At 46.2% G+C, this 25432-nt stretch overlaps 1 protein-coding gene across 2 annotated transcripts in view; it reads left to right on the top strand.

Moving 5' to 3' along the window:
- Positions 1-1308: 1308 nt before the first annotated feature.
- Positions 1309-25432, top strand: part of LOC144143498 (uncharacterized) — a 90607-nt gene continuing 66483 nt past the window's right edge. Inside the window, exon 1 of one of the 2 annotated variants that reach the window (XM_077675270.1) lies at positions 1309-1436. The gene's annotated coding sequence lies outside the window, so the exon portion shown is untranslated. Of the gene's footprint in view, positions 1437-9982; positions 10175-25432 lie in introns of those variants that run through there. The other variant, XM_077675269.1, reaches the window with a different exon arrangement.

Raw genomic sequence — 25432 nt, forward strand, 5'->3', positions numbered from 1 at the left:
GAAATGAAAAAGAAAAAATCTGAAAGTTATGCGGAGTACGACGTCATTTCAAAGTCTGTGTATTATTATTTGCGCTCATTGCTTGCTTTGGCTTCTTACTTTTCCTTGTGTTGTGTACGTCTTCCTCCTCCTTTAACAAGAGAGACCGCCGGACCATTTCTACTGAGTAGGTTTAATGAGAACGGAATAGCAGAAAAATTAGATGATTATTGTCGGACGCTGATTGTCGGATTATCGGATGATGATTGTCGGATTGGAAATTGTTTTAGCAGCAGTAACCATGATAATCAGCTAATCCTAGACAACCTGGAAACCTAAGAAAAACCAGCTGAACCCTAGCTCACGCTACGTATATCCTTGCATAACCGAGCTAAGCCACTGCTAATTTTTTTCTGTACCACAATTCCAATCGGCTGCCTTGAGACAAATTTAACCAAGCTAGACTTCTGTTCGAAAGCTATTACCAAAAGTGCCGAAGACCTCCGCTATTACCATGGATGCTATTACACAAGAATTTTATTGCCGCCGCCAAGCTGTAAGGACGTGTTACGTTTCGGCTTCTCGCTTTAGCTTGGGATCTGCGGTCCTCGCCGGCGATGCGTCCAGAGCCCTTGCCTCTGACTTGCGATGAGCGCTGTCGAGAGCAAGCGCCTGCCCGAGAGTAACCGTTCATCTGCTCAAGCCGTTTCCCAGCTATCTGCGAGCTGCGGAGTCGCCGTAGACGGCTCCTCACTTCACAAGCTCGGCTCGCCGCTCCACCGTTCCTGCCGAGACTCAACACCAACAATTCAAATACCAACAATTGTGGCGAACAACTTCTGCATTTTCAACCCTTTCCGGCATTTCCTTTACTCCAGCCTATCCTGTAGGCGGCAGTGCTTTTCTTAGTGTGTTCAGCAATCAACAGTGTGAAGCTTAAAACGACGCCCTGGGGAACACCATTTTCTCGCGTATATTACGTTTTAGATAGCTCTGCTCAACGCGTACTCGAAACGTTCCGACAGGTAGGTTACAGAATATTTATTTGAGGCTGATAGCGTTCTGGTCTACGCGGAAAAGTGGGGGTTCAAATAAATAAACGATGGGCTGGAATAGCGCATATCGCGTGCTTATAGTGCATATCGCGTCCATGAGCACCTGTGATGTAACCGCGATAAGTAAAATGCGTATCGCGTTATCACGCAAGGATGCCCAATTGCTTTCTTTTTTATTTGAGATAGACCTAGCGAGCGAGCAATGGCGCAAGGTCTCGAATGACGGTCGAAACGACGACCATGCCACTTCTCTTCTGATGTCAGCCGGTAGCGGTTGTCGGCAACGCCGCCAGCGAAGCAGACGACGCAGTGATAGTGTCTACGCTAGAAATACTTCGTACTCTAACCGCAAGGCGAAGACTCTTGAAGCACGTCGACGTATCTCACTCAGTCGGAACAAAGGTAAGCACTGGCGCTAGCTTCAGTGGCGTCACCAATTCAGTTTGAACTGATTGTACCGCCAGAATGAGCAACATTCGCAAGCTTTGATAGCGCCATCGTGGCCTCTTCTGCTGTTCCGTACCATTCCGTCATTGCCATGTCAAAGCATCATCGAGATTAAAGCCTGTTTTGTTTTTATCTCTCTATATTTCCGTTGCTGAAAAAAAAGGGCACCAACGGACGAAGCTCCGTCCTCGCGAAAACCGGTGTTACGGAGGAAAGGCTGAATTACGTCGCGGAGCGACTTTTTACTGAACCCCATCAGTTACGGTCAGTTTTTCAGAAATGAGAGAGAATAAAATGATCTGACATCGAGAATTTCGCCCCCGCTGCCTGTTAATAAATGTGCACAGTTTCTTTAAAAGCGAAAGCTTTACCCCAGGAGGTCTGTCTGTCTGTCTGTCTGTCTGTCTGTCTGTCTGTCTGTCTGTCTGTCTGTCTGTCTGTCTGTCTGTCTATCTGTCTGTTTCCTAAAACTAAATCAATCGCTAGAGAATAATATAATCCAGAGACACTCACGGGATAATAACAATTGCGGGTGGCACAAAGAAAAAAGAAGTTGCGGAGGATCTCTAAGCGTGTTCGTATTAGATGAGTGCGCGAAAGAGTTTCTTTTGGCTACTACCGTAAACGAGTCTTTTGCTAAGGCTTAGCTGAACCGGCAACATCGACATCGTAGAAGAGACAAGATTAATATTTAATCAGACAGGTAAGGTCATCGGACTCACTGCAGTTACTTTTTGCAAAATAACTAAGATATATGCTTGTGCTGCTGAGCACGAGGTCGCGGGATCGGTTCCCGGCCGCGGCGGGTGCTTTTCTGATGGAGGCGAAGAGCAAAAACGCCCGTGTGTTCGAGATTTCGGCGCACGTTAAAGATCCCCAGGTGGTCAAAATTAATCCGGAGGCCTCCACTACGGCGCGCCTCATCGCCTGCGTTGCGTCGGCGCGTTAAACCCTACAATCAATCAATCACTACTATCTATGCTGCTGCGACACTGCCCGGGCATAAGGTAAGGTCAACCGAGACTGCGGGAGCGATTTCCGATGCACGAGCTTCTCTTACTGTTCTCGTTTTCATGACGAACGTGTCCCGGTTTATGGGCGTTAACCGCGCGCTTGAGGTGTTTCGAGGACGATTTTTGCCGACGCCTGCAGTGGGCACTGGGCGCGCTTTCACGAACCTATAGCACTTTCGCGTCAATATCGATCGCCGGGAGCGTTAGTTGGGTTAATCAACCGACGCTCTGCATACCACAAACACCCGCATAGAAGCTTGCGGTAGCGCCCCATGTTAGGCAAGCAGATTCGACTGGTGCGCGAAATTCTCTGTCCTATATACGTTCTGGCTGCCTGACCTGACGCGTTCGAAGTCTGAAGAGCGCTTGAACTTAGGGAGAAAATGAAGAGGTAAACAAATTCGTACTTAATTAAGGATTTACTTACTTCCGCAGCTAAATTCTTACCTGTGCAAATAGTAAAATAGCGCTTTTTACGCAGAAAAGGAAGAAATGGGCAAATATTCTGGCTTTGCTTCTTTTCTCGCTTTGCTTCTTTTGGAAAATACAAGCACGTAGTTGGTAGCATAGGTTCTGAAAAAAAAAAGCCAAAAGACACTCTGTCAAACAGTCAAAAAGACGCTCCCAGTTCTCTCTCAGTGCGTTTCCGGGGCGCAGACAGAAGGACTGTTGAGGGGGTTGGTGTCCGAACACCCCAGAAAACTAATTCGCGCTGCCCATCTCCTCTGCCACTCCTTTTTGCTCTTTTCGGCCATGATATTTGCACAGCTCATCAACATGCCAAAATTCAACAATTCAAATAAGAAGAGTACCCCTATTGAAAATGTGGACTTGAAAGCCATAAAGCATCAGCCAACAAAGCAACACGTGTCGCTTTGTTGACAACTGGTTGTTGACAAAAAAAGAGTGTATGCTTATTTTTACGCAGATATGCAGAAATACGAAACAATTAAACGTTCAGCTTTAGTAAAGCGAAAAAATGGCTACGCTATTGTTTGGGCTCAGGACGGGGCCCTTTTGTTTTTGTAATGTTCATCAGCGGCGTGTAACACACAACAAAAAATACATCTGTCTGCGAAACTCCCGCACTTGCCGACCTCTCATCGCTTTCGTGACCGGTGCAGGGCTGTTCCCCATGGAGTGCCAATGTTGCAACGGGTTCGATATTGCGCCGCGTGTCACATGACGGCCGTCAACACAACTCGAACCGGCCTCGTGTGCGCGCTGTCACAATCTCTGATACAATTTACGCGCTTATCACGCTACGCCGTCGCTTCAAGGCTCCGAGCCGGCTGATACAAACAGATAGATATATTTCAAAGTTTTCATATGTATATATATATATATATATATATATATATATTAGAAAATGTTTGTCGCACGATTTAAAACAGAAACATTGTTTGTTGTACTGACGTTTCGACTGGAGGACCAGTCTTCATTGGTGTACTCGGATGGGTACTCTGATGAAGACTGGTCCTCCATCGAAACATCAGTAAAACACTGTTGTTGTTTGTAATTGTAAGACAACCATTTTCTTATATATATATATATATATATATATATATATATATATATATATATATATATATAGATATATATATATATATAAAAGATATTGTACTGGAGATAGTAGTCCCCGACAAAACGACATCCCTTGTGGTTGGTGTGCGCCAATCTCTTTTGTGCCGCGGACGGGGTATGCGCCGCGAGAAGGATATTGCGCGCCGGACGACGATGGTACGCGTAAGGGGCTGGCGCGAGAAGAAGCACGATCAGTATCGCGTGGCTCGGTACGACAGCGTGCTCTAAGAGAACGGTCTGAGACATCGGCCTTCGCTGCCTTGCTCGTCTTTGGTCTCTGTCTCTTTTCAAACGTCTTGCTGGCCTCGAGCTATAAACCCCCTTAGAATATATATATATATATATATATATATATATATATATATATATATATATATATATTGGAAAATGAGGGGCTCGTCGCCCAGATAGCCGAATTGGTAAGGCATTCGAGATCTAATCGAAAGGCGTGGGTTCGGTCCCCACTCTGGGCGCGTGTTTTTCTTTCTTTCTTTCTCACGTAATTAATAAAAAAAATAATGTAACGTCACTAACGGTAAAAAATATTCGAACCATTCCCCTATGCCTTCTTTGGCGTTGTAGACTGCCGGCATTTCTTTCTGTATATATATATATATATATATTATGGCCTGAGGAAAGCAAGTTCTCTTTGCTGAAACGTAGTCCACAATCGTGCTTTTACCTTGTCCTTGTTCGAAGTTTTTCTTCTCTTGTATATATATATATATATATATATATATATATATATATATATATATATATATATATAGAGAGAGAGAGAGAGAGAGAGAGACAGGTTTAATAAAGACTGAAGACGTTAGCGTCACTAATGGCGGGGCTTGCTGCAGATGGAGTGCATACAGTGAGGCGAAAAAAAAGAAAAAGGGGAAATGATGGGGTAAAAGCTAATAAATAAGAGGGAGGCCAAAACTGAACACTAGATGCCTTGGAATTGGACCGCTTTCTTACACCGTGGCGGAATCACTCTGACGCGGCGTGAGGGCAAAAGCTCCTTTGACTTTTATAAATGATTCTGGATTGTCCGAGGTCCTTGGTTTCATTGTGGGATTCGACGCACCGACGCACCGTTCCGGGAATTGCGGAAATATTTTGTGACCGTGTAGATGAATTTGTAAGGACCATGAAAGTTGCATATTCCTTTTTTTTGTTTTTTGTTCTCTGCAAGTTGTAGATGTTTGTGCTACTTGGTTTTTATTCCTTGTCCGTAATATTCTGGTGTTTGGAATTGATTTTTTATGATTTACAGCCCAAAGCAATTCCTTCGGACCAATTTATGTAACCTGCCATTGAAGTGAAAGACGGTTTAATCAGATTTACGTTTTTGTTGTTTGCAATTTCCGTATACTGGGTGTGTGTATACTCTGTTCTGTTAAGTCACCAAACCGCGTAGAGCTTTGACGTTGTGATTGTCGTTGCTGCCATTTAACGGTTTGGTGGGCCTCGTCAATTGAGCTGCTATTGCAGCTTTTAGCTCAGCAACCAGACACAAATTTTTGGTAAATAAAAGAAAGCTACTTGCCCCACGAAGTTACACCTCGCCTTGCCCTAGTAGAGAGCTCCTCCGGATTAATTTCGAGCACCTGGGGATCCTTAAATTGCGCCGAAACTTCGACACACGGGGGTGGTACCGCTTTTCGCCTACATGAGAAAAGCGGCACCGCATCACAGCCGGGATCGAAATCACGTCCTCGGGCTCAGCATTGAACGAGGTTCTCAACCCTCACGTCCCTGGATTTTTTTTCTCCCGTTGTTTCATCTTTTTTTCGCACAAAGGGACGCCGACTGCGGGAGTCATGTGTCCGCTGGCCAGACGACGAGGGCGGCGGTGTTACCAAATAAGCCCCAAGACGCATCTTTATCTCGAAGCGATGGCGCCAGCGGCTAAGGCTACTGCTGACTGAGGACGTCGCTCCGTAAGGCATCGGGCCCGCTGGCTTGACGGTCGTGAACTGCGTACCTAGCGGCTTCCAGGGGCGCTGAGAGTAAGAGTAAACCGACTGCGGGCTACCTCAGCCTCACGCGCAAGAGATAACGGCACGCGGTCTGCTGTCGCCATCAAAACAAGAGATAACGGCTTCACGCGCCCCGATATTTCGCTCCATTGACCGATTGACTCACCACGGAAGCGGCGGTCGATTGCCTGTTTGTGTTTTCGACTTTTGTTTTTGTGTGCTTGTGTTTTAGACTTTTGTTTTATTGTGTTTGTGTTTTCCACTTTTGTTTTGTGTGTTTGTGTTTTCGACTTTAGTTTTTTTGTTTGTATTTCGACTTTTATTTTTGTGTGTTTGTATTTTCGACTTTCGTTTTTTTGTGGTTTAATAAAACGGATGAATTGACGATGTACCTGTGGTTTGTTGATCAAAGCAAGAGCGACTTAAAGGGGGCATGAAGACAACGTACAAGTTTGATTGTTTTTGTGTGTTGGTGTTTTCGACTTTCGTTTTTGTGTTTGTATTTTCGACTTTTGTTTTTCCGTAGGTTAATAAAACGGTTCAACGGTTCATTGAGGATGTAACTGGTTTGTTGACCAAAGCAAGAGCGACTTAAAGGGGCACGACGCCAACGTACCAGTTCGGTTGTTTTTGTGTGTTTGAGTTTTCGACTTTTGTTTTTGTGTTTGTGTTTCCGACTTTTGTTTTTCCGTGGGTTAATAAAATTGTTGAATTGAGGATGTAACTGTGGTTTGTTGATCAAAGCAAGAGCGACTTAAAGGGGGCATGAAGACAACGTACAAGTTTGTTTTTGTGTGTTGGTGTTTTCGACTTTTGTTTTTGTGTTTGTATTTTCGACTTTTGTTTTTCCGTGGGTTAATAAAACGGTTCAACGGTTCATTGAGGATGTAACTGGTTTGTTGACCAAAGCAAGAGCGACTTAAAGGGGGCACGACGCCAACGTACCAGTTCGGTTGTTTTTGTGTGTTTGAGTTTCCGACTTTTGTTTTTGTGTTTGTGTTTCCGACTTTTGTTTTTCCGTGGGTTAATAAAATTGTCGAATTGAGGATGTAACTGTGGTTTGTTGATCAAAGCAAGAGCGACTTAAAGCGGGCATGAAGACAACGTACAAGTTTAGTTGACTAGAAACACTGCCTCATCCCGATGGCAATTATAAAGAATTTACCTCAAGGTTCAAACGAATGATCAAGATTATAAAGAAGAAACCCGCCGCGGTGGCTCAGTGGCTAAAGCATTCCGCTGCTAAGCACCAGGTCGCAGGTTCGATTCCCGGCCGCGGCGACCGCTTTCCTGATAGAGGCGAAAAGAAAAAAAAACCCGTGTGTACAAGATATCGGCGCACATCAAAGATCCCCAACTGGTCAACATTAATCCGGAGCCCTCCACTACGGAGCGCCTCATCACCAGCGTTGCGTCGGAGCGTTAAACCCTGCAATCAATCAATGAGATAATGAATAAAACATAGAAGGAAGTGACAACTCCCCAGCCACTTTTAGGCGATTAGTCTATCACGTCACAGAATCTTGTTTGCGCGATTGGCTGCCGCCGGTTGAAGTCACCGCCGAGGAACACGGCAGGGGCGTGGCGACGGTCTCGTTAGTGCTCCATCATGCCCACCATGGGTGCAGTCATAGTTGATTTTACCCAACCGGTGAAAGCGCTTCTGCTTACTGAAGTCACTGTTAATTACTGATAGTGACTCTGGCTAGTCGGTGAGCAGAAGCGGTTGGGCCGGTTAGGTAAAATCAATACCTATAACTGTCTAAATTTGTTGCATCATGGCCACCATGGGAGCAGTCATAGTCGATTTCTACCAACCGGCCAAACCGCTTCTGCTCACCGACTAGCCAGAGTCACTATCAGTAATTTACAGTGACGTGTAAGCAGAAGCCCTGTCACCGGTTGGGGGAAATCAATTATGACTACTCCCATAGTCGCCATGATGCAAGACATTTTAGACCGTTATTTGCGTTGGTTTTACCCAACCGGCCAAACCACTTCCGCTCACCGACTAGCCTGTGGCACTATCAGTAATTAACAGTGACTTCAGTAAGCAGAAGCGCTTTCGGCGGTTTGGGGAAATCAATTATGACTGCTCCCATGGTCGCCATAATGCAACACATTTTTGAGCGTTATTTGTGTTGAAATTACCCAACCAGCCAAACCGTTTCCGCTCACTGACTGGCCACAGTCAGTGTAAATTATTGATAGTGACGCTGGCTAGTCAGTGAGCACAAGTGGTTTGGCCGGTTGGGTAAAAATTAAATGAAAATCAAAAACCCCATACAACACGGCCGCCATGACGGTAGTGGGTTAAGCCCATTGTCTTCTAAGTTATGCATTTTAAAAACAAATTATTTATTAAAGAAAAACAACAAAACGCGCAATAATCTCAAATGGTGTCGTTCCGCACCGGCACCCGGTCTTGATTTTACCCAGTCGGTCAAACTGCTTCTGCTCACTGACTAGCCAGAGTGACTATCAATGACTAACAGTGACGCTGGCTAGTCAGCGCGCGGAAGCAGCCGGGCCGGTTGAGTGAAATGCATGACTGCAGCACTAACGAGACCGTTGCCGTGGGGCATTTCAGTGAGCCCTCTAGGGACTCTAGTAATCGCTTGAATGCTAACCTGCATTTAACACGCTGATAACTATATTTATGGCGATTTCCCACAATGCGACAAATCGTGCACGTATGACGTCATTGGGGTGCGAAATTTGAAAGTTTGGCACTACTTGTCTCGTTCGTTCGGTTAAAAAAAACGTCTTCGGTGGCTGGGATGGATCTGAGTTTGTTACCATAGGCTAGTTAATTCTTTCAAAGTGAACAAATTAAAGTTGTATTTTGTCTACATGGACAATGTTTTTCAACATATTTAGAAATCTGAAAGTTCGCAGAATGTAGTAAATGAACACATCCACTACTTAGAATATCAAGTCTGAAAGTACCAAGGGCAAAAATTACTGCTCTTTACCCATCAGATAACTAATAAACTTTCTCAAAAGAAATTTATCCCTTTCCCGATCTTGGCGTTCTTCGAACGCTGGAATTACGTCATTAAAACGATGTAGCGGCCCTTGGCCGGCTTTCCTTCAGTTGCAGCAGTGAACGCATTCGATAGTGCCTTTAAAAAGATAGTCACACAAGCAAAGCAGGAACGGAAAGCGTATCCACTTGGAAGAGCAAATCACTCAGGGCCGCGCCGGGCTGGCGATGACTATAGCTTCCACAATGCTTCCAGACGTGCAGGAAAGGGTGAAAGGGTTTATCGGAAGAATTGCAGAGTCCCTTTAAAGGACCCTGCAACACTTTTTTCAACTTTTTTTGAAATCTTAAATGCTTCCAGAACGTAGCCACGCAACATACCCAGTACTTAGATTAAAGCGTCACAAAGTACTCAGCCAAAAATTACTGCTCTATGTCCATTAGATAACTTGGAAACTCGCTCACAAGATTTTTATGTCTTTCCCGGTGCTGACGCTCTTCAACGGCCCGAATTACGCCACTTAGGTCATGTAGCGGCGTTTGGCAGGTTTTCCTTTAGTTGCAGCAATGAACGCCTTTCGATAGCAACTTAAAAAATAAAGCCACAAAAACAAAGCAGAAATGGACGGCGTATTTAGTGCGACGAGCAAATCACCCAGTGCCGCTCCGTGCTGGCGATAACTATAGCTTTAGCAGTGCTGACAGACGCGAAGGAAAGAGTGAAAGCGTTTATCGGACGTGTTGTAGACACCCTTTAAGGAAACAGGATCGGGCACGCAAGGTGACGGACGGGTCGGCAGCGATATAAAAAGGTAAATATTGCCCCATCGTGGTGTCAACGTATCTAGCCTTGTGTGAGCACCGCAACGCGTCGTGGCGCGCACTATACACCTGCACGCTGGAAAGCGCAGCTGGGGATGCGACACGGCTTTCCCCGCGCAGACGACCGGCAGCGTCGGAGCGATGCAGACCGCAAAGGGAAACCAGCTGGACATGCTTTCGTATTTGTGCGATGCGGCAGGGATTGTGCTTTGAACGCCGCCGCGTTCGCCCGACGAAGAGCGAGCGGGTCCAGGTGACGGGCGGCGGGGCACCTGAGGTATTATCGAATACTTGCCTGAGGAAAGGGCGGTGAAGGTGAGTCAGCGCTATGTTAGATCAGTCGTGTCGGTGAATTTCTTAAAATATATTTCTGGGAGCGTGTGTGTGGGAATACTCCCTACATCTCTCTCTCTCTCTCTCTCTGTATATATATCTATATATATATATATATATATATATATATATATATATATATATATATATATATATATATATTGTAAGCGCGAATCTTAAATGTCCCGTCATCAGGCCATAGCTCAGTATCATGACTGGCCAATACCGCCTTCGCGTTTCGTCGTCGTCGCTGCATTGTGTGCGTCCATCATCATCTCGTCGCTCGTCGTCTTTCTGGGACGCACCATCATCGTCATCGTCATCGTGATTGATCCTGTTCTGGCCAGGGTACTGCTCGCCGAATAAACGTCGTCCGCCAAGTCTCCTAGCATTGCCTCTCAATATATATATTGTGAGCGCTGTCTTTACACTGATTGCTTGAGTGGTCATTCTCTCTATCGTGTCCAAACACACTATCATCAGCATCGTCTCACCCACGCATCGTTTGGTGTCATCATCGTAGCCCTGGCCTCGCGCGATCCTAATCGTCGTCGGAGTTCGTTGGTTCGGCTGGCTGCTTGGTAAAGACCGCCCGAATAAACGCCGCCCTGCCCCTTAGGTCTGCTTCTCTGCTTTCCCCTCGCAATATATATATATATATATATATATATATATATATATATATATATATATATATATATATATATATGCTACCTTGGCTACCTTGATGCCAAGGTAGCATAAGAGGGTTCCCCGCCAGTTGACCCGCTCATGACAGGCTGTAGACGTTTGAGTCACGCCCCGGGGGTTGAAAAGAAGGTCCCCTTCTCCCCGTGTAGTCTGAGTGGCGCTGGCTACCACCCTCGAGCGTCAGATACCGTTGTGCTAAATATAAATACCCCAGAAAGTGACGGAGAACACAGTCGCCCAGATAGCCGAATTGGTAAGGCATTCGAGATCTAATCGAAAGGCGTGGGTTCGGTCCCCACTCTGGGCGCGTGTTTTTCTTTCTTTCTTTCTCACGTATTAATAAAAAAATACTGTAACGTCACTAACGGTAAAAAATTGTCTAACCATTCCCCTATGCCTTCTTTGGCCTTGTAGACTGCCCCGGCATTTCTTTCTGTATTTCCTAACGAGCCCCTCATTTCCAAACCTATATATATATATATATATATATATATATATATATAGAGAGAGAGAGAGAGAGAGAGACAGAGAAATAAACGTTGGCAATCAAGAATGCCTCGGAAAGCAAAGGGGAGACTACGGTAGGTCATTGAAACAGATGAAGAATTTTGAAAGGACAGAAAGAAATTGGAGAAGAAATGCCCGTCGGGTGGGATCCGAACCCTCGACCATCTGAATACGCGTCTGGTGCGATAATCACTACGCGACCGGCGGGGCTCGCACCAGACGCGTATTCTGGAAATCGTGAGTTCGGATCCTCCCCCGGGGGGCATTTTTTGTCCACTTTCTTTTGGTCTATCAAAATTCTTCATCTGCTTCAATGACCTACCACATTATCCTCTTTGCTTTCCCAGGCATTTTTGATTGCCAAGCCTTCATTCTGTCTTAATTCAACGAGCCCCTCATTTCCCATTCTGATTCGCTATATAAGCATTACCTGCCGCGCCCAAGCTAAGCACGATTTGAAAGTCGGTCCGTGAAACGCCTATGAAATAGATAATGGTTTTAGACTGTGTACAAAAATTTGATCGTGTTCATTTCATTGTATTGTAGTTTGTGGACCAACACCAACATTTTATAGACTTGATTCAAATCATTCTAATGGCTTGACTTGTTTCAACGCAGTGTTTTCTTCTTGTGTTTTTTCTTGCTTTTATGTTCTTCTTCCTCCTTCCTTTCTTTCTTTCTTTCTTTCTTTCTTTCTTTCTTTCTTTCTTACTTTTATTTTCTTTTTCGATTTGTTTTCATTCGCGAAGTTTTTGTTCTCGTTCGGCTCAATGTATTTCGCCGAGGCGGCCCAGCCCCGCACCCAAGCCTCGTTGGCTTATGCGGGCTATCTATCCATCTATCTATCCATCTGTCCATCTATCCATCCATCCATCCATCCATTCATCCATCTGTCTGTCTATCCATCCACCATCTATCTATCTATCTATCTATCTATCTATCTATCTATCTATCTATCTGTCTGTCTGTCTGTCTGTATATATATATATATATATATATATATATATATATATATATATATATATATATATATATATATATATATATATATATATATATATATATATATATATATATATATATATATATATATATATATATATATATATATGTATATGTATATATATTTATGATAGTTAGGTAGCCTCTCTCGTACATCCTTAATTTGTCCTGCAGGAAGACTGACAAATCGAACTATGAAACCGAATTGAAATCTTTCTGTACAGAAAGAAATAAAAAATAAAAAATAAAGGAAATACATAATTATGCCCTACGGTGATTTCGCAAACCGCACACAGACTTCTGAAGGAAAGCAGGAAACACAACACAAAATAATAACGATGGCTGATATACAGAAGAAGCTTACGGGACGCATAAGCTTTTCCTTTATTGACGTGAGAATGCGTAAGCATCACGTTCCGTGATTTGCGGAGGCCCGTTTGTAGGAGGACAGCTTGCCGTCGCTGCAAGCTGGAATTGATGAATCGGCCATGAGCCTCCAGCGGCTGCTGCCGCCCTAACTGGCCAATCGACTAGAACGTACTACACGTAAGAATGGTGGTGTGATGATGTTGAGGTTAGGGAGATTTCACGACGGGGAAGTAGATGCCAGGAGAAAGATTGCGAGGCGGGATCGACGGGCAAGTATAACCAACATTTATGCAGGACGGGACATAAGGGTAATGTGGTACTCTAACCAGGACAGTTACACTTAAACGGTACAAGCGAGAGTTCAACGCAACGAAACTAGCGTAAAGAGTGACTAATAGTCCCATACACACAAAAAATTCCCCCGCATTTCCCCGAGGGGGAGAATGTGAAAGTGCGAATGCACGGTTGTCGGCCCGCTTGCGGCGCTTGCGCTCGGCCCCCGCAGCCCACCGCCTCGCCGCCTTCTCTTCCATCTCTTCCATCGGGTTTGTAGTATCACGTGTACACCACGCAGTTATCAAGCCGCTATAACGCCGCTGAGTCGCCAACGCACGCCGCTGACGACGTAGTTTGAATGCGTTAAAGATATAAGGCGCGTCACTAACGCCTATATCACGTCGCGTCCGTGGCTTGGTCGGTAGAGCGTCGCGCTGCGGCCGCAAAGTCCTCGGATCGAAACCTGGCGCCGGATGCTGTTTCTTTTTTAAATATAGAGGAGCACTGCGGACGCCGACGCCGCCGCCGACGCCGGTGGTGGATGGTTTGGGGTCGCTTATAAAGTGCATTCGCACTTAAAAATAATTCAAGGTCTCGCGTCAAGAAAGAGTCTCACGAGGTCGATGCACGGAGATGTTGCGGAGCTTGAAGGCGCGAGCGACGCTGACGTCTTCAGAAATAACATCCCGGATCAAGGCCCAGCTGCTGAAGAAGCAAGAGCCAGGTATAGAAGACACAATGGCACGTTCCGGGGAAGAATAGATGCAATGGAGGAAAGGCATGGCCGGGGGTTTCCAGGGGCGACGTGGTGTCTCGACGTTCTATACCAACGGTCGCAGAACACCTGGGTCCTCGCCGTCCTGACGACGGGCTTCCGGAATCATCGAGCCCGCCAGGCCGCCCATCTTCCAAGCCCACTTCCTTGTTGTTGTTGTTCCTTATATTAATGGCGCATATCCAAGCAGGGGATCAGCCAAACATCAGTCATTAAACCGAAATCCTCCTTCTAGTCTTTGTCTTCCTTGTTCCGGTTGCTGCTTAGCAATGATGATGATGACCAACGGCGACACCTTGCACTGGTCCTTTTCTTTTTGATTTTGGGCACCTCACCACATGTGGATTCAAAGGTTGACGTCGTAACTAAGTGAGGGCCGTATTGTGCGCGGGTATGCTTACTTCTAAGTCAATGGGGTTCTGGTACTGGCGTACCGCCTGCGACGCCGACGCCGTATATCAACAAAATGTATTATGGAAGGCTGCCGTTGTAAAAAAAAAGCACTGCTTAGTACTCCGACAAAGAAGAAACTCGGTGCCATTGGTAGCAATATAATCGTTGAATGAACTAAAAAACACATTTATTGCGTTCGTAACTTCATTATTACTTTAACTCATATATGCGTATTGCCATAAGTCCTTTCCACGACGGCCCTAGTTTGGTCAAGCCGAAATTCAAACATAGCAATGTATATGGAATATCAATTTCTCTCGATATCAATGTATATGGCGGGAAAATATCCGAGGTCGATTATATCAGAGCGCAGCCGCTGCAGTGATGTTGTTACAATGTCAACGGGGAATGTGTCGTGCTGCCAGAAAATGCTTTGCGGCAAAGCCAACATTACAGCATGGCCAGCAATGTCCGCCAATGTAAATTATCCGGACTATTCCCGTGTGTCCGGCATAGCACATGTGGAGGAGACGCGACAGAGCGGATGAGAGCGAAGAGCAGCTTTCCGCTGATCCCACTGCGCGCCGACTGCAGCCTTCTAATCGCAGCATTCTAAAATGCTTCGGGTTATGTGGATGTTGGTTGTAATTGAGCGACCTTTTATTCCACAGGTTTGGTGTCACCCTACCAAGTCTTTCATCAAAGTCTGTAGTCTTTTAGCGAGTACCTTCATTAATATCTTGTAGTCCACATTTGTTAAAGTTATGGGTCTATACGCCCTTACGCTCATCAACTCCCTTGCATCCTCCGTTTTTGGGGTAAGCACCGTATGAGATTTTGAAAAAAATGGGGGCAAATTTTTAAGTTCATAGGCCTTTCATATAATGCACAAAGGATGCGGCTGAGTTCATGTACGAAAGCCTCGTAAAAGTCACCACACAAACCATCAGGGCCTGGGGTTTTACCCGGACTTAGCTCAGAAATGGCTTCCTTTACCTCATCGATTGTAATAGAGGCCTCAAGATATGTCCTCATTTCGTCCTCTACAATAGGCAGTAGCGTCATGAACTTCTCCTTGAAAACCTTCGGGTCTATGGGATGACGTGCAAACAAGTTATTATAGAACTCGCAAAACGCGCGCTTGATTACTTGCTGGTCCTTAGACACCACACCATTGTAGTCAATATCGATTATCATGTTTCTCTTAGCATATCGTTTCTCCGAACTGATGGCCCTCTTAGTGGGGACTTCACCCAAAAGAATTTCTCCGCCATCGCTCGCACTAATGATACCTTTACTAATACTACCTTTACTACATTTAATACTACTAATACTACCTTTACTAATAATGATACCTTTACTAATACTAATGATACCTCGCGCCATGATACCTTTCTTCTTCCATGGCCTCCAACTGGGCTTTCAGTGATTTAATGTCCTCTTTAAAAAGCCCTGGTGATTCGCACTCCAATTATGTAAGATTTTTTGAATTTTCACGAATCACCTTTTCGTTTTTAATTTTATTATTCCTGAGAACACTAGACCTTTCTAGTGCCTTTATCTTAACGTTCTGCTTGAACATTTCCCACTGGAAAGTCAAGTTTGTCTCACTCGATCTATTTTTTCCATCATCCCCTTTACAAATGCTACAAATTCTTCATCCTGTACTAGCTTACTATTCATCTTCCACAAATCCCAGTTAAACGCTTTCTTCTCGGGCCTACCGAGTGAAAACGAAACAAGGCAATGATTGCTAAAGGATATAGGAAGGACGACGTACTGGCAGCACTCAGGCACAAGTTGTAGCGAGACATACGGCCTATCCAGCCGAGAATGGCTGACACCCTGGAAGTGTGTAAACTGCACCTGATGTGCACCACTAATTACGTTCCCCACATCCTCCAAGCGAAAATCAGCCACAATTTCATCTATCACTACAGTACTTCCGTCACGAAAGGGGATGGTGCTCGATTTATCGCGAGCGGCACACACACAATTGAAATTTCCCAGCACTAAGAGCACGTTCTGTATCGAGCCAAGCACGACACTCTTCAAAAAAACATTTTCGTTCATCGACCTTTATCGGCGCATACCCGCCACTCTTTCGACGCAAAAACAAGATCACATACCACCATCCGCCCACTCGTATCAGATGTGACGGCTTGAACCGCCGCCCCAATACTCTGGCGAATTATCAAGAGGCACCCAGCTGAGAAGCCCACTGCATGGCTTACACAAACTTGATAACGCGAACAAAACTACGTACCATGCGCTCAGTATTTTCCTCTCCCTCTCCCTCCCTCCCACACACACACCCACACACACTTACACAGCCCCCAACACACACACAGAAAACCTTCGATTTCAAGGTACTCAAAACGGAAAACACCCCTCCCTCCCTCTGCCTTACACACCCAAAAAAAGAAACTTTTCTGTTTTAAGTGACACAAAAACTTTCCAGCGACATCTTAACAGTCCGAAAAAAGTGGTGACAAGTGGCGTGTTCTCACGGGCTCTTTGATGCCGCTGGTTCTCTGTCGTAGGGCGTACTCGGCTTTGGCTTGAAGCTCGAGCGCCTCGACGAAGTCCCCATTGCAGACACCTTCACAGATCCGGATCCGGATCCGGATCCGTCCCCACCTCCCTGCACCCCCACTTTCTCCTGGCGTGGCCTTTTCGGCAAAGTTTGGTCGTCGTCGTCTCCATTTGAGAAGTCCGCTCCCTGAAGGGGAAGGAAAGTTTCTGCACCGGGCACCTTGTCCTCGACGTTCACCGAGCCTCCACCTTCGGAATCTCCCGTCTGGATGTCACTCTGGTCGCGTTGCACGGTACTGGCCGAGGCGGGAGACTCAACCAGGGCCTCCACTTTTTTATCAGGGTTCTCCTTTTGTTACGGTGCAGCTGCCACCACAGGGTCGTTGCCGCCTCGTCTGTCTCCACCTCGTCCATAATGTACTCGGCCCGTTCCGGGTCCCCTCGCGGTCAGGCCACCTTCGCGTACGTTCGCACGCACTCGCTCGCTTCATGCCCGAAACAGTGGCAGAGTGTGCAGCGCGGCAGCTTGCAGTCTCGCCTCATGTGCCCCGCGGAGGAGCAGCGCAGGCACTGCGGGGCCCTGCCAGGTACGACAACGAGCGCTTGCTCACCTGCAACACGGAGCTTGTGCGGCAAATCGTCGGCTCTCACGCCCGAGTTCAGCCTGAGGGTTACCGACCGCATCGTCGAGCCTTTGTTCTGCACACCCCTGACGCGCCAGCGCTCCCGGGACACGTCAATGACTCGGCCGTACGGTGCCAACGCCGCACGAACGTCATCGTCCGGAACGCTGTGAAGGAGCCAGTGCATCTTGAGGCGCACGTCTTGATTTGCGGGGTCGATGACGATACACCGGCGCTCCTTGACCCTGACGTCGTTGTACGAGAGCATACTCTTAAACCCGCGTCGTCTTTGAAGGTGACGGCCCACACATGATTTATCCGATACGCCCCCAAGGCAACTACCTCGGGGAGCAGAGTCAGATGAGCCAACATGTCCCGGAATTCTTCCACTCGATAAGGCCGAGCCCGTACGTCAGCATGAATAAAAACTGTGTTCAAAACACATCGTCCTGTCGGTAACGTAGGCAGCGAAACTGGGTAATCGCCAGCGTCCTGTTCAAAAAGCCTGTTTCCGGGACCAGTCATGGTCGCACTAACCGCTCCAGCGGAGCCAAGCATCCTGCGGCCACTCACGAGCGTAACCGGAAGCAGAATCCATTGGGCTAAGACCGTGAGTTAGTACCCGAGAGTCAAACGGCCTACTCCCTCTCCTGCAACGTTGCGTAGTAACAGTCGCGCGCAATTTGAAGGTAATCGCGCAAGCTTCTACAGATAAAGACGATATCGCCCCCGCGCGGCGTTTTTGGTGCGCCTGGGACCTAGATTATGCATTCTCCTCTATTTCGGCCGCTGTTCCGAATTAAGTAGTCATCACTCCCTAGGCTAGTAAAACACCCTTTCCGCTTTGTCGCGAGTTTGTTTGGTTCTAATGACGTCTGTGCTTTCTTCTTGGTTATCGTGAACAGCGATAGCCCCCACTGGTACAAATGCCCAATATTTACCGAGGATGTGTTTATGCTCACCTTTCCGTGAACTGCTGTCTCTTGTAACGCCTTTGTGGTAGCTTGCGCAGCATCACATAAAAATTTATTACCATCTTCTTTTGTTTTATTTATTCACCAATCAAAATTGTGGGCTTGTTGATGCGTAGAGGCATAAATACTGCCCTACAAATACCAGAACAATTGAAGCTGAAAAAATGCCGCGACGAGTATCCCTGGACGAGCGACGAGAAATAATTACGCTTAGACAAGTTTTGTCTCAGCGAGAAATTTCCAGGAAGATTAACCGCCCACAAAAGACAGTTAACCGAATCCCACAGGCGTTCTACCGAGACAATCGTTTGTAGGATGCGCCGCATCAAAGGAGACCGAGGAAGACAATTCAAGTAGAGGATGCCCTATTCATTGCTGCCGCCGTCAAGGATCCTTTTACAACTGCAGCGACGAAAATCAAAGAGGAGTTCGGGCTGTGCATCAGCGTTTCTGCCATCAGGCGCCGTCTTAACGCGTCCGGGTTAAAAAGCTACGTGGCAGCAAGACAGCCGTCATTGACATCAACGCATCGGCAAAAGCGGCTAGAGTTTGCAAGCGGCCACGAAAACGGGACCACGGATGAGTGGCAACAGGTCATTTTCAGCGATGAATCTACGTTCACATCATGCTGGGGCCAGCGACTTCGTGTTTGGAGAGTACCCTGTTCACGGAAAGGACATTGCATCGGTGCGTAGATTATTACCTAATAACTGCGTTTCGTCGGTTCTGTTGCAGCTTCGAGGCGGGCAACATTCGCAACGTAGCAGCAAGCGGTCGAGTCTCCGTGAACGTCTGCGGCGCCATAACCAACGATGGTCTGGGTCCCCTCCATCGGATTCCCGGACGCCTAACGGCAGACGCTTACAATTACATCATTAATACCATATTTCTTCCTTTCGCTGTAAACGACTTATTCCCGGACGGCTGTTTTTATTTTCAACACGATGGTTGCCCTGTCCACACATCATCATCAGTGCAGCACAACCTAAATACCAGTGGTGTTGCGCAGCTAAAGTGGCCCCCAAAAAGCCCCGACATGAACATAACAGAGAATGTTTGGGGATTAATGAAGGCTAATTTGGCTCAATGCCACGTTGCCAACGTTAATACACACGCACTTATAGGGCGGCCGTGGAAGCATAATGGAATCGGCTCCGACAGGACCCCGACTTGGTGCCTTCATTATACGCTTCTCTGCCGCGCAGAGTTGAGCAGCTGAAGCAAAACATGGCTGGTCCGACCAAGTTTTAAGAGTGACACCGTAATGTTCCATGTTGTTATCCCTTAATTCAAGTCCAATTTCTTACCGTATCACTATTATGCAGCAGATACAAATGTTGACCCGCCGCGGTGGCTCAGTGGCTAAGGCGTTGCGCTGCTGAGCGCGAGCTCGTGGGTTCGATTCCCGGCCGCGGCGGCCGCTTTTCTGATGGAGGCGAAAAGCGAAAACGCCCGTGCGTACGAGATTTCGGCGCACGTTAAAGATCCCCAGGTGGTCAAAATTAATCCGTAGCCCTCCACTACGGCGCGCCTCATCGCCTGCGTTGCGTCGGCGCGTTAAACCCCGCAATCAATCATCAAATCAAACAAATGTGTTTGTTTTTATTTTGTTCATTTTTTCTGTTGTATTTCCTTGGACATACTCGGCAATAAATGGAATGACAAGTAATCAGTTGTGCCTTTTCATCTCCCCTTCGTGCTGGCTCGCCGTGCGGTAGGCCACATGCGTGCACGAGTCTGATTGTCTGTTGTAAGATATGACAATTGGGACGTCGTGGCTGCGTGCGCTATAAAAAAAGAAGAGGAAAGGGGACTTGTTTTGCCGCGGGAGTGGTAGCTGCTTGAATGAACAGCGACCGAGGGAGATAAAAATGATTAACTAGGAACCAGGTGCAGTAAAACAAGCAGCACGGGGGCGTTATCGTCGTGATCGGTCGACGCTCGCGCGATTGCCTTCAAATCGCACACGACGTACATTAGCACCTCCTGATGTCCGTCCGCGTCCATCCGTGCGCACACCATTATCAAGCGAAAATCAAGCGAAATTCGATTTGAGCCGTGAGTTGCAGTTTCATTTATGGAATAATCAGGGTGCAACTCACGGCTCAAATCGAATGACGGTCGGGGCGCAAATCAGATGTCACTCGGGGCGTAACTTGGATGTCGTTTCGAGCCCACGTACTCCGCACCCTCGCCATCATCCACGGAGTGGAGATGCTGCCATTTTTTCTCGGTCTAAGCGCGCAAAAAAATCGGGGTATTTAGCCACAGCTGCCCTGTAATACACATGGGAGCTGCGCTGTCACGCGTGGCGTGTGTGTTCGTTAAAATAGGCTTCTTACTTTTTTTACGACGAGCTGAGTGAACGTGTGCTTACACACGCGTCCTCGCCATTTCCATAACTTCACGCCAGTGGAGTACTCATGCTTGGGTAAAACGCGGGCAGAGGTCGCAACGGTCGTCTAGCTTGCACCACAGCGCGGTGCTGTCGATGTCGGAAAACAAAGAACCTCCAGCTTGCGTTCACAAAAAACACAAAGTAAGTACACTCTCAAATTATTCGCTACTTCGCCCTGATCACGTGATTGGCCAGTGAAGGTGCCAAAACACCAATGAAAATCGTATTACCAATGACTGTCAAATTCGCTCTGAATTGGGATGTGACAGTAGTTTGTTTCCGAGTTTGTACAAAGTGCAAACATCCGTGTTTGTAAACACAAACGTTTGTAACGTGCGATTTTGCGCACCTCTTAGTTGACTATTCTGATTGAACTTGGGAGGACTGGACCTTTATCTTAGCAGATAAGCGAGCCGATGTGCGTTCCACGGCGGCTTTCTAAAGGCCCAACCACATGCAGCGTATTTTCGGCGTCGCGCGAGCGTCAGCGTCGTTCGGCGTCGACGAGCGTCAGCGCGCGCGCCAGAATGCATGGCGACGCGGGCTGACGCTCGGACGACGCCGATATCTACGCTAGCCAGATATCGGCGCGAGCGGCGGAAGCGGCGCTGGTGCCAGTTTCCGGTTGTGCCAGTCCGACTCGCTGTTTTAATGGTGGCGGGCATGCCGAACATCGACGCTGGGGCATTGATAACTGTAGTCGCAGCCCACCCCGCTCTATGGCAGGCTAAACACAAAGATAACAAGAACAAACCCCGCAAACAGACGTTGTGGGATGAAGTGGCAGGAGCCGTGGCGCCTGGTGTTGCGGACGGAGGTAAGGCACTTGTTACCTGCACTGCAGCCTGTGCGCATAGTTATTGTAACAAGTCGTCATTGTTTTCGAGTGTTTGTGCCGCAGAAACCATGCAGAAAAAATTGGCCGCGTATCTGCTCCTTTCGTTGCAAATGCAGTCAAAAGACGATAGTCTTTATCGGCTTTTGCGAAGTAAATGGCTCCCTTCGCTTTCCCGCTCGCCTCTCATGTTGTTCCTCTTGCGTCACGCTCCTCCCAAGGTAAAGACGCCAAAGGTTTGCTTAAATCATTTTAAATTTCCCGCGTTCCACTGCTCCAAACCGGGTGTCTCGATGCGAACGCTGCCGTACGGCGAAGACGCGCGTTAATCGAGGCGCCCTACTTCAACGTTTATAGAACCGCGTTTCCCTACTCCACGTGCGTTGCAAGCAGAACTTGGAACCTATCTAGTGGAACCTTGCGTAACTGTTGCCGGTTGATTTCTTAAAATGGCACCAGAAGCTATAGTGGCGCGGGCGACAGCAGGCGACGGCGGAGTGAATTCTTTTTCTGCAGTTGATGAAGTATTTAACTTCGCAAAAGTCAAGCATGTTTGATTTTTTTATAAAGGAACACTGCAAATATCACTTCTGTATTGATTTGTTGTCTCATATTTGCGTAATGTCTTGTTCTTCTTCAACAATGTTGACAAGTATGAACATTACACCGGACATAGACGGGTAGATTTAGCTGTGACTATATAAGACTATTGTGCAGGCAGTGTTTTGCTTTGGCTGGGTGGCTGAATCGAGTCACAGACAGACAGATGGACAGACAGACAGACATACAGACATACAGACAGACCAAAATTTCTGGGTTTAAGGAGCCCAAGAAAGACTATCGTCTTTAAAAATGGAAGTCCCTGCGCGACAAATACCGGCGACTGTTCAATCTCGTGCTGGACGCCAAAAGAAGCGTCGAGCGCGCATGCCGGCGCGTGATTTCGCCGGTCCCATGCGGTTACTCGCCCTTTCCTGCGAGCCCGCGCGTTGACGCCGAACGACGCTGACGTTCGCGCAACGCCGAAAATACGCTGCATGTGGTTGGGCCTTCATGCGCCTGGAAAGGATCAGGAGCGGCGTCTTCACGCCGGTTCTATTAAAACTGCGACTCAGTAGTTGCGCACGGTACCGGCAATAATAACACTTGCAGTTATGTAGTTATTCGAGTGTCTCAACGTCGTGTGATTTTTTTCGGGATAGCTCCTGTAAAATGCAAAGGACAGACAGTTTCTGCAACCATACTCCTCCCGTAGATGTACTACATATATTCACATAACACGGGAATTCCGTAATGGTTTACAAATCCACTGTGAACATAGATTATATATATATATATATATATATATATATATATATATATATATATATATATATATATATATATATATATATATATATATATATATATATTTATATATATATATATATATATATATATATATATATATATATATATATATATATATATATATATATAGGGTTTGGAAATGAGGGGCTCGTCAGGAAATACAGAAAAAAATGCCGGCAGTCTACAACGCCAAGGAAAGCATAGGGGAGTGGTTAGACGTTTTTTACCATTATTGACGTTACATTATTTTTTTAATAATTACGTGAGAAAGAAAGAAAAACACGCGCCCAGAGTGGGGACCGAACCCACGCCTTTCGATTAGATCTCGAATGCCTTACCAATTCGGCTATCTGGGCGACTGTGTTCTGCTTCACTTTCTGGGGTATTTATATTTACTACAACTGTATCTAACGCTTGAGGGTGGTAGCCAGCGCCACTGAGACAAGACGGGGAGAAGGGGACCTTCTTTTTCAACCCCCGGGGCGTGACGCGAACGTCTACAGCGTGTCATGAGCGGTTAACTGGCGGAAAACCCTCTTATGCTACCTTGGCATCAAGGCTGCCAGAACCGAGGCCCTTGCTAAGCTTTCGCACGATAATAGGGTTTGGAAATGAGGGGCTCGTCAGGAAATACAGAAAAAAATGCCGGCAGTCTACAACGCCAAGGAAAGCATAGGGGAGTGGTTAGACTTTTTTTACCATTATTGACGTTACATTATTTTTTTAATAATTACGTGAGAAAGAAAGAAAAACACGCGCCCAGAGTGGGGACCGAACCCACGCCTTTCGATTAGATCTCGAATGCCTTACCAATTCGGCTATCTGGGCGACTGTGTTCTGCTTCACTTTCTGGGGTATTTATATTTACTACAACTGTATCTGTAAGGCGTTCGAGATCTAATCGAAAGGCGTGGGTTCGGTCCCCACTCTGGGCGCGTGTTTTTCTTTCTTTCTCACGTAATTATTAAAAAAATAATGTAACGTCAATAATGGTAAAAAAAAGTCTAACCACTCCCCTATGCTTTCCTTGGCGTTGTAGACTGCCGGCATTTTTTTCTGTATATATATATATATATATATATATATATATATATATATATATATATATATATATATATATATATAATATATATATATATATATATATATATCAGACGTGGCAGTAATGAAATTACGGTAGTAATGTTATAAATTACTTCCGCCCTGTAATTTCATTCATAGATATTACTCATTACTTTCCCAATTAGTTTTGACTACGATATAGCCTGTCCACTTCTTATACGGCATAAATAGCGCTGTAAATAAACAGTAGATAAGTTGATGTATAAAAAAATATTTTTGAAATTGCCTTGTATATGTATAATGTATATCAATCTAAATAAATTGTATATGAGTTGGTAGTGTATAAGTGATGAATTTTTGTCAAAGCAATTTCAAGTAATTTTATTACTTTTAAAAACTAATAGCGATGTAATGTCATTACTTTCGGCCCCCTGTAATTTTTAATGTAATTTAATTACTTTTAGAAAGTAATTTTGCCATCTCTCTCTATCTCTCTCTCTCTCTCTCTCTATATATATATATATATATATATATATATATATATATATATATATATATATATATAGAGAGAGAGAGAGAGAGAGAGGGAGGGAGGGAGAGAGAGAGAGAGAGAAAATTCTTTAATGAGACCAAAGAGGTCAGCATAATGCTGTGCTTGCTACTTCACATGTTTTATGAACACGCAATGACAGTTGCATGCTAAAATAATCAATACAAATAAGAAAAGGAAAAGCGAAACAAAATCCATCAGACGGACACACGCACCGACATACACACACAAAAAATAGCGGCAGCGGCAGTCACAAGCTGGAGTCTTGTCCAGAGCCTCTAAGGAAACGCACAATAGCTTTAAAACCCCGCACCGCATTGTCTTTGCTGTTCCAGGGGCCTAAAACATCCTTCAGGCTGAGATTTCCCGCCCGTAGTATACTTCGAGCTGTCATTCGCGCCGAGCTGAAACGTGGACAAACACAGAGCAGGTGTTCAGTCTCATCTCGTACACCGCAAAGGAGACATAGAGGTGATGTCCCAAGGCCGATTTTGTTAAGGCAACTTTTGGTATAGGCTACTTCGAGGTGCTGGCGATCTATAGCACTCTATGTTGGTCTGAATCACGGAGCAAGAATAAGATAAGAGGGGAAACGAAGCTTTCTAGCGCGGCCAGATAAAGTCACAAGTGTTCGTCAGACGTTATGCTAGCTGCATCTGTCGCGGGTGAAGAAACTGCGCGGTCACCGCGATCGTCATTGCACTGCGCAGCCACGGAATGAACTGCGGCAGCTCTGAGTTCGTCCACCAGGTGCCGCTACCCTCTCCTTCGCCGTAGCACCTACGAAGCTTGGCACCCCGCCTTGGTTTTCGTTGTGACAATATCTGGTCGCTCGCCCGCGCTTGTCGAAATGGGCTGTTTTGCCTCCTATATATTCTTGCTCCGTGGTCTGTATAAACTG

The sequence above is a fragment of the Haemaphysalis longicornis genome, unplaced genomic scaffold (genome assembly GCF_048455015.1).
Source record: "Haemaphysalis longicornis isolate Haplotype H1 unplaced genomic scaffold, Haemaphysalis longicornis Haplotype H1 scaffold_6, whole genome shotgun sequence".
Lineage (NCBI taxonomy): Eukaryota > Metazoa > Arthropoda > Arachnida > Ixodida > Ixodidae > Haemaphysalis > Haemaphysalis longicornis.